The sequence below is a fragment of the Dermacentor variabilis genome, chromosome 2 (assembly GCF_050947875.1).
Source record: "Dermacentor variabilis isolate Ectoservices chromosome 2, ASM5094787v1, whole genome shotgun sequence".
Lineage (NCBI taxonomy): Eukaryota > Metazoa > Arthropoda > Arachnida > Ixodida > Ixodidae > Dermacentor > Dermacentor variabilis.
The window spans coordinates 232,235,383-232,250,556 of record NC_134569.1 but is presented as its reverse complement, the minus strand read 5'-3'; positions in this window follow the sequence as shown (position 1 = coordinate 232,250,556).

The window sequence follows — 15,174 nt, the reverse complement described above, 5'->3', positions numbered from 1 at the left end:
CTGGGAATCCGCCTGGCCACTGGCGCATTTAGAACCAGCCCCTTTCAAGGTCTGTATGTCGAGTCCGAGGAGTGCTCACTAGATTTTCGGAGAACGTACATCAGCTTTAACTACTTTCTGAAAGTGCGCTCTAATAAGGAACATCCGTGTTTCACAACCGTGGACGACTTGACGTGTGAAACATGATGATGTGTGGTGTTTTATGGCGCAAGGGCCTGGTTTGGCCAGAGAGCGCCATGGCAAGTGGTAATGTTGACCATGTGTTAGGGATGGCATGCACAATGAATTCCTCATGGTAGATGTCACATGGCTGCAAAAGGGCCTAAGATCTGTAGCTGTAAGTGGCTTAGAATATATAGTTGCTAAAATAATGACGGTGACTAGGCAGTGATGTGGGCTATGGCAATGAGCTGTCGGTAAAACATTATGAAATAAAACGACACTGACACCAGAGTTTCAGGAGAGCCCTTGAATGCAGGGCTGTTAGTCACGTGCTAAAAATTGCCTGGTTAAATGATTTTCAGAATGTCGGTTTCGGCTAAAAAACCTAAGACTATTTGCAGTTTAAAAAGCGGTTCGTCACTAAGAATAACTGCAGGATGAAGAGGTATATTTTCCCGATATGCAGAAGGGAAATACTTTTTCCTCTCCGTTTCTATTGCAGGGCACTGGATAAGGACATGGAAGACTGTCAGGCTGTCGCCGCACCTACTACAAGTAGGAGGATCCCCGCCTGTCAAGAGGTAGGAGTGAGTACTGTAAGTGTGTCCTATCCTTAATCGGCAAAGAAGTACTTCCTTGTACCGTGCTGTTTTGTCACTTATCCAATTCCGCAATCTTGGTTTTATAATATGTAATTTATTCAATATTTGTGTATCCCACTCTGCTTGCCAATGCTTCCTCAATTTACGGCGCAGAAGGGGCTTTAGGTCTGTGGCAGGAATGGGGATATTTCCATCTGTGTCACTAAAACTCACTGACGTAGCGTTTTCGTTAGCAGCTACGTTGCCTTTTATACCTTTATGGCCAGGTACCCAGCATATAATAATCGTTTGGTTGCAGATATATGCGGAGCACAACAATCTATACAGCTCATTCAAAACGGGATTCTTATGCTTTCGTAAGCTAATTAGGGCTCTCACGACACTTAATGAGACTGTAAAGGCAACAGCCTTAGCGGCATTTCTTCACCTTATGTGTTTAATAGCCGAAAGTATACCGTATGCTTCTGCCGTAAAGATACTGGTGTGTTGGTTTTGTGGCCCTGATGTTGAAAATGAGGGTCCGAGAGCTGCGTAAGCAACACCAGCAGGAGATTTCGAAGCATCTGTGTCATATTCGTCACAGGAATACTTCTCTTTAAGTTCAAGAATGTGTAATTGTATGTGAGTCTAAGGTACTTGTTTCGATATTTCTAAGAAGGAGATGTCACATTTCATAGTCTGCCACTCCCAAGGTGGTGGAAGCCCTGTAGTAGCCATTAGGACATTGTGTAAAAGAGGGACCCCTGTATTTCCTGAGAGTGCTTCCAACTGGAGGGACAGAGGAGGCCTAGTGACCGGGCGGTTACGAAACAGCCTAGCAGTGAACAAGTTGCATATAGTAGCTTGACTAGGATGTTTAAAAACTGAGCTAACTTTCAGGGCGTAGGAGAAAGTTAAATATGTCCTTTGGTTCTGTAATGACCATTCGTTTGATTCGATGTAGAGGCTTTGCACAGGCCTAGTCCTAAAGGCGCCTGTAGCAAGGCGGATACCTAAGTGGTGAATAGGATCTAGCATTTTCAAAGCGCTAGGTGCAGCAGAATTATAGACTATTGCTCCGTAGTCAAGCCGTGTTAATATTAGACTTTTGTAAAGTTTTAAAAGGCACCGTCTGTCGCTTCCCCAACAGGTACGTGACAAGAGCTTCAGGGGATTCATCGTCTTGAGGCACTTTGATTTCAGATACTTCAGGTGTGGTACAAAAGTCAGCTTACTGTCTAAAAGGATTCCTAGAAATTTGTGTTCATGGCTAACAGACAGCCGTTCTCCATTTAGATCTATTGCGGGGTCCGCAAGTATGCCTCTCTTGTTAGAAAACAGGACGCATGTGCGTTTTTGTGGGTTTAGCTTGAAACCGTTTTTGTCCGCCCACATACATAATTTATTTATGCAAAGCTGTACTTGCCGCTCGCAGATACTTTGGTTACATGATAGGTTTCCAATCTGGATGTCATCCACACATACAGAATAAAACATGCTACGAGGTATGGCAGTCTGGATCGAGTTCATTTTGACAATGAAAAGGGTGCAGCTCAGCACACCACCTCGTGGAACACCAGCCTCTTGTGTAAATGGACGAGACAGAGCGTTACCAACTCTAACACGGAACGTGCGATTAGAGAGGTAACTCTGAATCACGTTCAGCAAGTTGCCTCGAACTCCCATTTCAGACAGGTCACGGAGGATTTCATAGCGCCAGGTTGTGTCGTATGTCTTTTCCATATCTAAAAATACTGATAGAAAAAACTGTTTGTGGACAAAGGCATCACGGATATTTGTCTCGATGCGGACAAGGTCATCTGTTGTGGATCTACCCTCTCTAAAACCGCATTGAAAGGGATCGAGTATCTTGTTGCTTTCAAGAAAATGGATGAGGCGACGGTCAATCATTTTCTCAAATAATTTGCATAGACAACTTGTCAGAGCTATAGGCCTATAACTGTTGGGTGAGGAGGGGTCCTTGCCCTGTTTGAGAATGGGGATTACGATAGCTTCTTTCCAGGCAGAAGGAATGTAGCCGGCAGAGAACATGGAATTGAAGAGTGACAGTAGTGTTTTTTGGGTTTCAGGGTGTAAGTGTCTGATCATCTCATACATTATTCTGTCGCTTCCTGGAACGGACTTGTTGCAACAGTTCAGTGAGGCCTGGAACTCAGCCATACTAAATGGACGATTGTATGCTGCATTTGATGTGCTTTTCCGACCCACATGCAGCTGTTCTGCTAGTCGCTGGTATTTTAGGAATGTTTCTGTGTAATGAGATGTACTGGAAATGTGCTCGAAATGTACTCCTAGACAATCAGCTTGGTCCTCAAGAGTGTCTGCTTGTGTGTTTACTAATGGTATAGGATGAGTTTCGCGGCCTTTTAATTTGTTTACCCTGTTCCAGGCTTTTCTTTCGTCTGTATAAGAGTTGATTCCGGAAATGTATTTTGCCAGCTATTCCTTTTGGCACGGCGGCGCGTTCTTCTGCCTTCTGATATGATTTTCTTAAAACTGATAAGATTTTCGACAGTCGGAGAGTCACGGAGCTGATTCCAAGCCTTATTCTGTTTCTTTCGTGCTTCCTTACATTTGTCGTTCCACCAGGGAACACGTCGTTTATTAGGCGATGCATTTGTTTGAGGGATACATATTGACGCTATGGCGAGAATAACTGCGGTTAAATATGACACTGCATCGTCAATACTGAGTGCACGAATATCATCCCAGGTCATATATGTTAGTTCTCTGTATCGCTGCCGGTTGGCTGAGTCAACTTTCCACTGGGGTACATGTGGAGAACATTCGTCCCGTTTCCTTAATTTTAAAACAATTGGGAAATGATCACTCCCGTATAGGCCCTTATGTACATTCCACTCCAAGTACGGCACGACTGTACTTGAAACAATGGATAAATCTATAGATGAAAATGTCTTGTGCGCAACGCTGTACAAAGTTGACTCCCTCTTATTTAGCAAGCATGCTCCCGTACTGAAGAGGAAGTTTTCAATCAGACGCCCTCTGGCATCACACCTAGAGTCGCCCCACAAGGCATGAAGGGCATTTAAGTCTCCAACGACAATGTAGGGTTCCAGAAGTTGCGCAATAAAGCTTACAAATTCAGTTTTGGAGAGTTGACAGTTGGGAGGAATGTATAAGGATGGAATTGTCAGCAGCTTACTAAAAAGCACTGCTCTCACTGCAACGGCCTCTAGGGGCGTTTTAAGCCTTAACTGCCGGCAAGCAACACTCCTATCTACTATTACTGCCACACCGCCCGACGAGGCAAGGGCCTCGTTGCGGTCTTTTCGGAAAATGGCATACATTCGAAGGAAGTTTGTTTGCGAAGGTTTAAGATGTGTTTCTTGGACAGACAGCACCTTTGGGGTGTACTTATGTAAAAGCTTCTTAATGTCGTCTAGGTTCTGGAGTAAACCCTTCACATTCCATCGTATTATCTGTGTATCCATAATGTATGTGTTTTGTGATGTGTGTCTAAGAAATATAGATTAGATTATCTCACGGGACCTTTCCAGGCCCCGTGAAACGAGATTTCTCTATCTTCCGGACACGCTCGAGGGAGCTGCGCCGTTCCTTGGGTGTCTGAGACGCCGGATTTGTGTTCGTATCCATCACCTCATCTGAGGCGGTGGATAGTGTCTGCGCAGCGGGCACGTTCGGGGGGGCGGCGGGCCTATCTTCACGCGCAGTGGCCCTGGGTTCAACAGGCCCGAGGGTCTGCTGTTCCTCCCTTGAGGGGGCCCGAACAGCGCTGGCTGTTCCAGGCGGGGGGGGTGGGGGCGTCTGGTGGCGGGACCGCCGTCACACTCCGTGTGACTTGGGCGGCCGCCGAATGATGTAGCGCTGCCCCCCGGCGCGCCACATCGGTGTAAGACGGACTAGATTAGTTCATCGAGAAGCGCTTGCGTGCCTCTTGGAAGGAAAGGTTCAGTTCGATTTTGATTTCGATTATTTGTTTTTCTTTTTTCCAGGATGGGCATGAATGGGAGTATGCTGGGAGATCCCCGTCAAAGTTAGCACAATGGGTGGTGGAAGTATAAATGAATGTGTGGTTTTTCTTGGAGCAAGGGCCAGGTATGGCCAAAGAGCGCCATGCAAGTGTTAATGATTTCGCAGTGGAGTGATGGCTTCTATGAGTTTATGTGACGTGGCTGTAAAGGGGCCTAAAATAGTCGCTGTAAAGTGCGCAAAATGTATCTGTAATAATATTATGGCGATGACAAATGACGCATACTATGAGCATTGAGGTGCATTTCAGAATAATTATACGATATTAAAAATTGCATGAGTTTCTAAAATTAACTAGAGCACCATGGCCTCGTTAGAGCTCTTGCGACACAAGGGCCTGGAGGCATGTGCTATATAAAACAACTATCACAGCGGCATCCTCTGGAAAGAGGATGCGCTACGAGTTTAATGGTCTTATTACATGTAGCAAAACATCATTTAAAAAGTTGAGGACTGTCTTGGTGTCAAAAAGCGGTTCCTTACCGAGAAACATAGCCGGGTGTAGAGGGATGTTATAATAGTAAGCAAGCGGAAAACGTTTCTTTCTCTCCGTTTCGGCTTCCCGGCACTCCAGGAGCACGTGGAGGACGCTAAGCCTCTCACCGCATCTACCACAGGTTGGAGGTTCACTTTCAGTAAGCAGATAACTATGGGTGCCAAATGTGTGTCCTATTCTGAGGCGACAGAATAGGAGATCTCTTCGCCGAGATTTTGTTGGAGAGGGCCAAAAACCTATCTGGGGCTTTATAACGTGCAGTTTGTTATTTGTTTGCGCGTGCCAATGCACTGCCAGTGATGTCGCAGTTTATTTCGTAAGAAAGGCCTCTGATCTGTGGCAGGCACATCAGCGGTAAGGTTAACAGCTTGCGATGTGATTGACCTGGCCATCTCGTCCGCGAGAACGTTACCTTCGATTCCCCTATGGCCAGGGACCCAGCATATTATGATGTTCTGGTTAGATGAGTACGCTTTACACAATCCCGAATACAGTTCATTGAATACGGGATTCTTATGTTTGTAGAGTGACATTAGGGCCTTCACGACGCTTAGAGAGTCTGTATAGATCGCTGCTTTTGGAAGTTTTGATCTTCTTATATGCTTCTTAGCAGAGAGTAATGCGTAGGCCTCGGCCGTAAAGATGCTTGTTTCCGGATGCAGTACATCGGATTCCGAGAAGGATGGGCCGGCGGCTGCATGGATACCCAGGCATTTGACTTCGAAGCGTCTGTGTAGAACTCTGCGCAGGAGTGTTTGTACTGCAGTTCTAGGAAATGCATTCTGATTTCGGCCTCAGGAGCGTGCTTTGTAACTTTTCTAAAAGACATGTCACATTGTATCACCTGCCACTCCCAAGGAGGTAAGAGCTTGGTTAGGTGCATTAATCGATGCTCGAGGAGTGGGACATGCATTTCATCGCTAAGCTCCCTCACACGCAGCGAGAAAGGCTGTCTTATGGAGGGGCGATTGCTGAAAAGTGTAGCGCACGTCATATCGGTAACGGTATGAAAACATGAATGTTCAGGATTGGAGTGTACTTTAAGGAAATATGTAAAGCTAATGTATGATCTCTGTGGGTGGAGAGACCATTCATTCGATTCGGCATATAAGCTTTCAATCGGGCTTGTTCTGAAAGCGCCCGTGGCTAAGCGGATACCTAGATGGTGAACAGGGTCTAGCATCTTTAGCGCGCTCGGGGCGGCAGAGTTATATACCACGGCACCATAATCTAATAGCGACCGGAAGAGGCTCTTATAGAGATTCATTAGGCACTTCCTTTCACTACCCCACGTGGTCTGGGATTGAAGTTTCATTAGGTTCATTGTTTTCAGACACTTTTCTTTAAGATGTTTAATGTGTGGGACGAAAGTAATTTTGTTGTCGAGTATAACACCTTGAAATTTGTGCTCTTTGTTTACAGGTATCTGATGTCCACAGATTTCCAAGCAAGGATCCGGAGCCAGACCTCTCTGCCTTGTAAACAGCACACAAGAACTCTTTCGAGGATTGATTTTAAAACCATTTTTCTCTGCCCACCCTGACACCTTGTTCAAAATATGCTGTACCTGTCTCTCGCATACTGCGAGGTTACAGGATTTGAAGCCTATTTGAATGTCGTCCACATAGACGGAATACAAAATGGCCGGTGGTAAGGCAGCACGAAGCGTTGTCATCTTAACAATAAAAAGTTTCTTGTGTAAAAGGACGTGACAGCACATTGCCGACTTTCACCCGGAAGGTACGATTGGACAAGTAGCTTTTTATTAGGTTGAGCATATTACCATGAATGCCCATTTCCGATAAGTCTCGCAAGATCCCGTGTCGCCACGTTGTGTCATACGCCTTTTCCATATCGAGAAATATCGAGAGGAAGAACTGTTTATGTATATATGCGTCCCGGATATTTCCTTCAATACGTACAAGATGGTCGGTTGTGGAGCGTCCTTCTCGGAAGCTACACTGATAGGGATCAAGCATTTTGTTCTGTTCAAGGAAATGGATCAGTCGCCGATTTATTATTTTTTCAAATACCTTACATATGCAACTTGTGAGGGCTATCGGGCGGTAGCTTGCCACTGAGGAAGGATCTTTGCCTTGTTTTAAAACAGGGACCACAATGGCTTGTTTCCATGCGGTCGGAAGGTGCCCTGCGTCTTAGATAGTGTTGAAAAGTGTAAGTAGTGTCACTTGCGTGTCATTGTGTAAGTTTTTCAGCATTTCGTACATGATTCTATTAGATCCTGGTGCGGAGCTCTTGCATGCGCTCAAGGCAGCTCTCAATTCGGCTATAATGAAAGGACGGTTGTAAGGCTCATTCTCTCGACTTTTCTTGTTAATGGCTTACGTTCTTCTATTTGTTTATATACGAGAAAAGATTGCGAATAATTGTTTGAACTTGACACGCTCTGAAAGTGCTCCGCAAGTGAGTCTGCCTGATCTTGCAGTGTATCGCCCTGTGTATTTACCAGAGGGAGTGAATATGTTTGTCGCCCTATAATTATATTTACCCTGTTCCAGACTTTGGCCTCGTCTGTGAACGAGTTAATGCTCGATAAATACTTCTGCCAGCTTTCTCTTCTGGCCAGTCGGCGGGTTCTCCAGCCTTGGGATTTTACTTGCTTAAGGTTGACTAGATTCTCTGCAGTGGGAGAAGCGCGTAGCAACCCCCACACTTTGTTTTGTTTCTTACAAGCGATCCTGCAATCTTCGTTCCACCACGGGAATGAATGAATGTGTGTGGTTTAGTGGCGCAAGGGCCAGATATGGCCAAAGAGCGCCAAGACAGTGTTAGTGATTTCGCGGTGATGATAATGAGTTCTGTAAAGATGTGGCTTGGCTGTAAAGAGGCCTAAAAATAGTCGCTGTAAAGTGCGTAAAATCTACGTGCTATAAAATTATGGCGATGTCTAATGACGAATACTATGAACATTAAAATACATCGTAGAAGAATGATGCATTGTTTAAAATATGCGAGATGTTGAATTGCTTACAGCACTACTGCCTCGCCAGAGCCCTTGAACCACAAGGGCCTAGAGGCATGTGCTATTTAAAATAATTATCGCAGCGGCATCCTCTGAAGAGAGGAAGCGCTACGAACGTGTGGGGCTAATAACATGCAATACAACATCTTTCAAAAAACCTAAGACGGCGTTGGTGTCAAAGAGTGGTTCTGGACCAAGTAACATAACAGGATGAAGGGGGATGTGTTGCCGGTACGCTAAGAGAAAATGTTTCTTTCTTTCAGATTCGGCTTCCCGACACTCCAGTAGGACGTGGAGGACGGTCAGCCTCTCGCCGCAGCTACCACAGGTTGGAGGCTCGTTTCCTGTGAGTAAAAAGTTATGTGTGCCAAAAGTGTGTCCTATTCTTAGACGGCAGAATAGGACATCTGTCCGGCGAGATATTGTTACAGGAGGTCAGAAACCTAATTGTGGCTTTATTACATGCAGTTTGTTATTTATTTCTTCGTCCCACATGTGTTGCCAGTAGTTTCGTAGTTTCCTTCTTAAGAAAGGCTTCAGGTCTGTGACAGCGACCGAAGCAGTAGGATGAACTGCATGAAATGAAGTTGATGTGGCCATCTGGTCGGCTAGAACGTTTCCCTCGATGCCCCTATGTCCAGGCACCCAGCATATAATCAGATGTTGGTTAGATATATATGCCTTACACAGTGCGGAGTAGAGCAAATTAAATACTGGATTTTTGTGGTTACAGAAAGACATCAAGGCCTTCACAACACTGAGGGAGTCCGTATATATAACTGATTTCTTGAGTTGTGCTTTATTTATATGCTTTACGGCCGACAGCAGTGCGTAGGCCTCAGCCGTAAAGATACTAGTTTCCGGGTGCAGTATGTCGGATTCCGAGCAGGATGGACCGACGGCTGCATAGCACACCCCCTTGCGCGATTTCGATGCGTCTGTGTAGAACTCGGTGCAGGCATACTTGTACTGGAGTTCCCGGAAATGCATTTGGATTTCGATATCTGGAGCATGCTTTGTGACTTGCACAAAAGCTATATCTCATTGTATGAGCTGCCACTCCCAAAGAGCTAGCAGCTTGGCTGGATGCATTAGGCGGAGCTCGAGGAGTGGGACATGCATTTGATCACTAAGCTCCCACACACGCAGCGAGAAAGGCTGTCTTACTGAGGGACGATTATGAAAGAGTGTATCATATGTCATATCGTTAATGGTATTAAAACACGGATGTTGAGGATTAGAGTGGACTTTCAGAAAATATGTTTGGCTGATGTATGTTCTCTGGATATGAAGTGACCACTCATTCGATTCTGCATATAAACTTTGTATGGGACTCGTTCTGAAAGCTCCTGTGGCTAAACGGATACCTAGATGGTGAACAGGGTCTAGCATCTTTAGCGCACTTGGAGCGGCAGAATGATGGATCACGGCACCATAATCTAATCATGAACGAATCACGCTGTTATAGAGATTAATTAAGCACTTCCTGTCACTACCCCACGAAGTGTGGGATAGAAGTTTGATTAGGTTCATTGTTTTCAGACATTTTTTTTAATATGTTTGATGTGGGGGACGAAAGTGAGTCTCTAGTCTAGTATAACACCTAGAAATTTGTGCTCTTTGTTTACGGGTACTTGTTGTCCACATAGTTCAAAGCCAGGATCTGGGATCATTCCTCTCTTGCTTGTAAAAAGAACGCAAGAGCTTTTGTTAGGACTGATCTTCAATCCATTCTTGTCTGCCCACATCGACACTTTGTTCATGCCATGCTGTACCTCTCTCTCGCACACTGCGAGGTTACAAGATTTGAAAGCTATTTGTATGTCGTCCACGTAGACAGAATAAGAGATTGCCTGTGGTAATGAAGCGCGAAGCGTGTTCATCTTCACGATGAAGAGTGTGCAGCTGAGCACGCCTCCTTGGGGTACTTCCGTTTCTTGCGTAAAAGGACGCGAAAGTACATTACCGACTTTTACGCGGAAGGTACGAGTGGACAGATAGCTTTCTATTAGGTTTAGCATATTGCCATGGATGCCCGTTTCTGACAAGTCTCTTAAGATTCCGTAGCGCCACGTCGTGTCGTACGCCTTCTCCATATCGAGGAATATGGTTAAGAAGAATTGTTTGTGTACAAATGCGTCCCGGATATTTGCTTCTACACGTACAAGATGGTCAGTTGTGGAGAGCCCTTCTCGGAAGCCGCACTGATGGGGATCAAGGATTTTGCTCAGTTCAAGGAAATGAATTAGTCGCCGATTAATCATTTTTTCAAACGCCTTACAAATGCAACTCGTGAGGGCTATCGGGTGGTAACTTGCCACTGAGGAGGGGTCCTTGCCTTGTTTCAATACAGGGACCACAATGGCTTCCTTCCATGAGGTTGGAAGGTACCCTGCATCCCAAATGGTGTTGAAAAGTGTGAGTAGTGTAACCTGCGTGTGATTGTGTAAGTTTTTGAGCATTTCGTACATGATTCTGTCAGATCCCGGTGCAGAGCTCTTGCATGAGCTCAAGGCAGCTCAACTCGGCAATACTGAAAGGGAAGTTGTACGATTCATTCTGTAGACATTTTCTTTTGAGTGGCTTACATTCTTCTATTTGCCTATATTTCAGAAAGGATTCCGAATCATGTTTTGAACTTGACACACTCTCAAAGTGCTCGCCAAGTGAGTCTGCCTGATGTTGCAGCCTATCACCCTGTGTGTTTACCAGAGGGAGTGAATATGTTTGTCTCCCTCTAATGCTATTTACGCGGTTCCAGACTTTCGCCTCATCTGTAAACGAGTTGATGTGCGATAAAAACTTTTGCCAACTCTCTTTTCTGGCCTGTGGGCGGGTACTCCTGCCTTGAGACTTAACTTTCTTAAAGTTAACAAGATTCTCTGCAGTGGGCGAAGCACGTAGCAACCCCCCCGCTTTATTTTGATTCCTACGTGCGGCTCTACATTCATCGTTCCACCACGGGACATGCCGTTTCCATGCCAAGCCACTTACTTCACGTATGCATTTAGATGCGGCATCTATAATGAAAGCTGTAAAGTAATCCACAGCAGCATCAATTTCTAACGAGGACATGTCATCCCATGATATGCTAGTTAAGGTTCGGAATTTCTCCCAGTCGGCTGTATCGATTTTCCACCTAGGAGCCTGTGGTAGACATTCGTTTACTTTATGTGTTCTTAGTAGTATAGGGAAGTGGTCGCTCCCGTAAGGATTGTCGTTAACTTCCCATTCAAGTTCAGACAGTAGTGCCGGGGAGACTAGGCTAAGATCTATTGAAGAGAACGTTTTGTTTGCAAGAGAATAGTATGTCGCTTCCTTCTTATTCAGAAGACAAGCACCAGAAGAGAAAAGGAACTGTTCAACAAGACGTCCTCGCGCATCTATACGAGGGTCGCCCCACAGGTAGTTCTGTGCATTGAAGTCACCAAGAACCAGATAAGGTTCTGGCAATTCATCTATAAAGGATTGAAATTCATGTTTACTTAAATTGTAATGTGGGGGTATATAAAGCGAGCAAATAGTGATGAGTTTGTTTAGCAGAACAGCTTGCACCGCCACTGCTTCAAGGGACGTTCGTAGCTGTAAAGGTTGACATGCTATACTTTTATGGGTGAGAATCGCCACACCACCCGATGATGCGACGGCATCATCGCGATCTTTGCGAAACGTAACATACTGCCACGACCTCGACACAGCTGACAGCCACTCGGTGCAAGTCGGTGCCACATGCTAGGCACGTTGGGTGGCTCCGAGAAGAAGAGAACGACGAAGGTGCCAGGACAGCGATAGATATAAAAGATCTCTAGCGTCGACCGAAGTCTTTTGTGGCTTTGTCTGTGACAAACTGGTGGAAGTGCGGGGTACGCGTCTATGTACTCTGACCCCCAGGAACAGGGAGCGGACAACCTACGCAAAAGCCGACGGCTTCAAAGACTGCCTCCGGAATACGGCCTGCAAGACCTGCCGAGGATGTCCACCACAACCGCAAGCCAGACACAGGAGACGTACGGTACGGGACAGCCTCCTGCGTCGCTGGTTCTCCACACCCCACGCTGGCCGCGGCCGTTCCATGGTGAACCTTTTGAGGACGTGGAAGACTGGCTCGACGACTTCGATCGTGTGGCTGACGTCAATTATTGGGACGAGCAGAAAAAGTTAAGGAACGTGTACTTCGCCCTAGAGGACTCTGCCCGAACATGGTTCGCTAACCACGAGCCATCCATCACCACCTGGCAAAAATTTCAACGGCAGATACGCGATACGTACAGCAGCCCCGCAAGAAAAGAGCGAGCAGAGCAAGCCCTTCAGAATAGGTTTCAAAGGCCGAACGAAAGCGTAGCCATGTTCGTAGAAGACATGTCGCGGCTTTTCAAGCGTGCTGACCCTGGCATGACAGAAGCGAAGAAAGTACGGCTACTGATGCGTGCGGTAAAAGAACAGCTGTTTGCTGGACTGATGCGAAGGCCTCCAGCTACAGTAGCTGAGTTCGTCAGTGAGGCGACAACAATGGAGCGAGCCCTTCAACAACGCTCCTCGGTCTACGATCGCCAAATCAATCTGGGATCAGCATCTTCGCTCTCGTTACCCTATGACACCGATGCGCTTCGAGAGCTTGTGCGTAGTGTCGTGCGTGAGGAGCTCGACCGGCTACAGGGAGTGCGATTTCAACCGACCGTAACATCCCTCACAGATATCGTCCGCGAAGAAGTTCGCCAGGCAGCACAGCCATTCGTGCAAACCAGACCTGAAGCCGCCCCCGTACTGACTTATGCGCAAGCAGTGAGGCTACCTGCGCAACCCGGGAACCACCGTAACCCGCCTTCTTCTGAAGAACCGCTGTGCCACTTCCAGGGCCAAGGTTCACGTACAAATATGTACGGGTCCACGAGCCCCCGAATCAATACGCGAAAGTCAGACGTGTGGCGCACACCTGACTATCAGCCACTCTGCTTCCACTGTGGCGAAGCGGGCCACTTGTACCGTGCCTGCTACTACCGAAGAATTGGACTCCAGGGCTATCACCCCGGCGCTCGTCGCCCACGTGAGGGAGAGCGTCCGAGAGAAATCCAGCAATATCTGGCCAGTCAACCTTCGTCGCCGTACGCGCAGTTCCCACCGGTTGAACAGCCCCTGCCAACGACCCGATCTCCGTCTCCGCAGAGGCGCCAGTCACGATCACCACCTCCTCGACGATCGGCGTCACCTAGCCGCTACACTACGTTCTCCGCTTCCGTGGGCAACCGGCCCACGAGCCCAAGTCGGGGAAACTGAGAACAGCGACCTCCGGAGGTGGGGCCGCTGTCCAACGCACTTCGAAAGATCCTCCGCTGCGACACCCCGACGACGACGATAACGACGAAGACAACGACGACTGCGTACCTTCGACACCTTCCTTCGAAACCCGTGAGCCTGTTTCAGCCGACATACTCGTTTCTGTCGATAACCACCCGGTAACCGCTCTTGTCGATACTGGCGCCGATTATTCTGTCATGAGCGGACAACTGGTTGCGGCACTTCGCAAGGTGACGACACCGTGGCCAGGACCTAAGCTCCGTACAGCCGGCGGTCATGTCCTCACGCCGATCGGCAAATGCACTGCGAGGGTACAAATTCGTGAGGTCACATTTGTCGGTTCATTTATTATACTGGAAGAGTGCTCTAGGCAGGTCATACTCGGCATGGACTTTCTTCGGGAGTACGGCGCAATCATAAACCTTCGCGAGTTGCTTGTCACATTTTCCAGCGAACACGCAACTATTTCGGACGACTACCACCCACAGTCCACGGTGTTACGCGTTTCGGGTGACTGTGCTACTTTACCACCTCGGAGTACTGCGTTGATCACCGTAGAAACAGACGATGATCCTCCCCATCTCGGAATCGCTGAAGGCAATCTGTCAGTCTTGTTGGCTCGACAGGTTTGCGTAGCCCGCGGCATCTTGCAGCTGTCGTCACGGACTGCTCAGATTTTAGTGGCCAATTTCAGTCGTGAATACCAGCACTTCGCCCCACGAACTGCCATCGCCTATTTGGAGCCAGTCAGTGATTTTCCCGCTTGTTTAACTGTAGGGCAAACTGATGGTGATTGTAACTGTGACGTACCAGCCAACAGCAATATTGATGTGAATTCTAAAATATCGGGTCAACAACACGCTAGCATTCGAAGCCTTTTACAGTCTTTTGCGGACTGTTTCGCTTCAACATCGAAGGTCAACCAAACGCCTATTGCGAAACACAGAATTATTACAAATCCCAATGAAAGACCCGTGCGCCAACGTGCTTACCGTGTTTCTCGTAAAGAGCAAGACGCCATCCGAAATCAAGTCCAACAAATGCTTACCGACGATATCATACAACCCTCCACCAGTCCATGGGCGTCACCTGTGGTTCTGGTGAAAAAGAAAGACGGCACACTGCGTTTTTGCGTTGACTATCGCAAGCTTAACAACGTTACGAAGAAGGACGTTTATCCCCTTCCCCGCATCGACGACTCTTTGGACCGCCTTCGAAATGCTCGATACTTCTCATCGATGGACCTTCGCAGCGGCTACTGGCAAATAGAGGTTGATGAGCGTGACCGTGAGAAAACCGCATTTATTACGCCTGACGGACTTTACGAATTCTAGGTCCTTCCTTTCGGATTGTGCTCTGCGCCTGCTACTTTTCAGCGCATGATGGACACGGTTCTATCAGGTCTCAAGTGGCAGTCATGCCTTGTCTATTTAGATGATATCGTTGTCTTTTCAGAAACTTTTCAGCAGCACCTCCAGCGCTTACACGCAGTTCTAGACGCAATTCGTACTGCTGGCCTGTCTTTAAAGCCTGACAAATGCCATTTCGGGTATGACGAACTCAAATTTTTAGGCCATGTCGTCAGCTACGAGGGCATTCGACCAGATCCCGACAAAACCATTGCT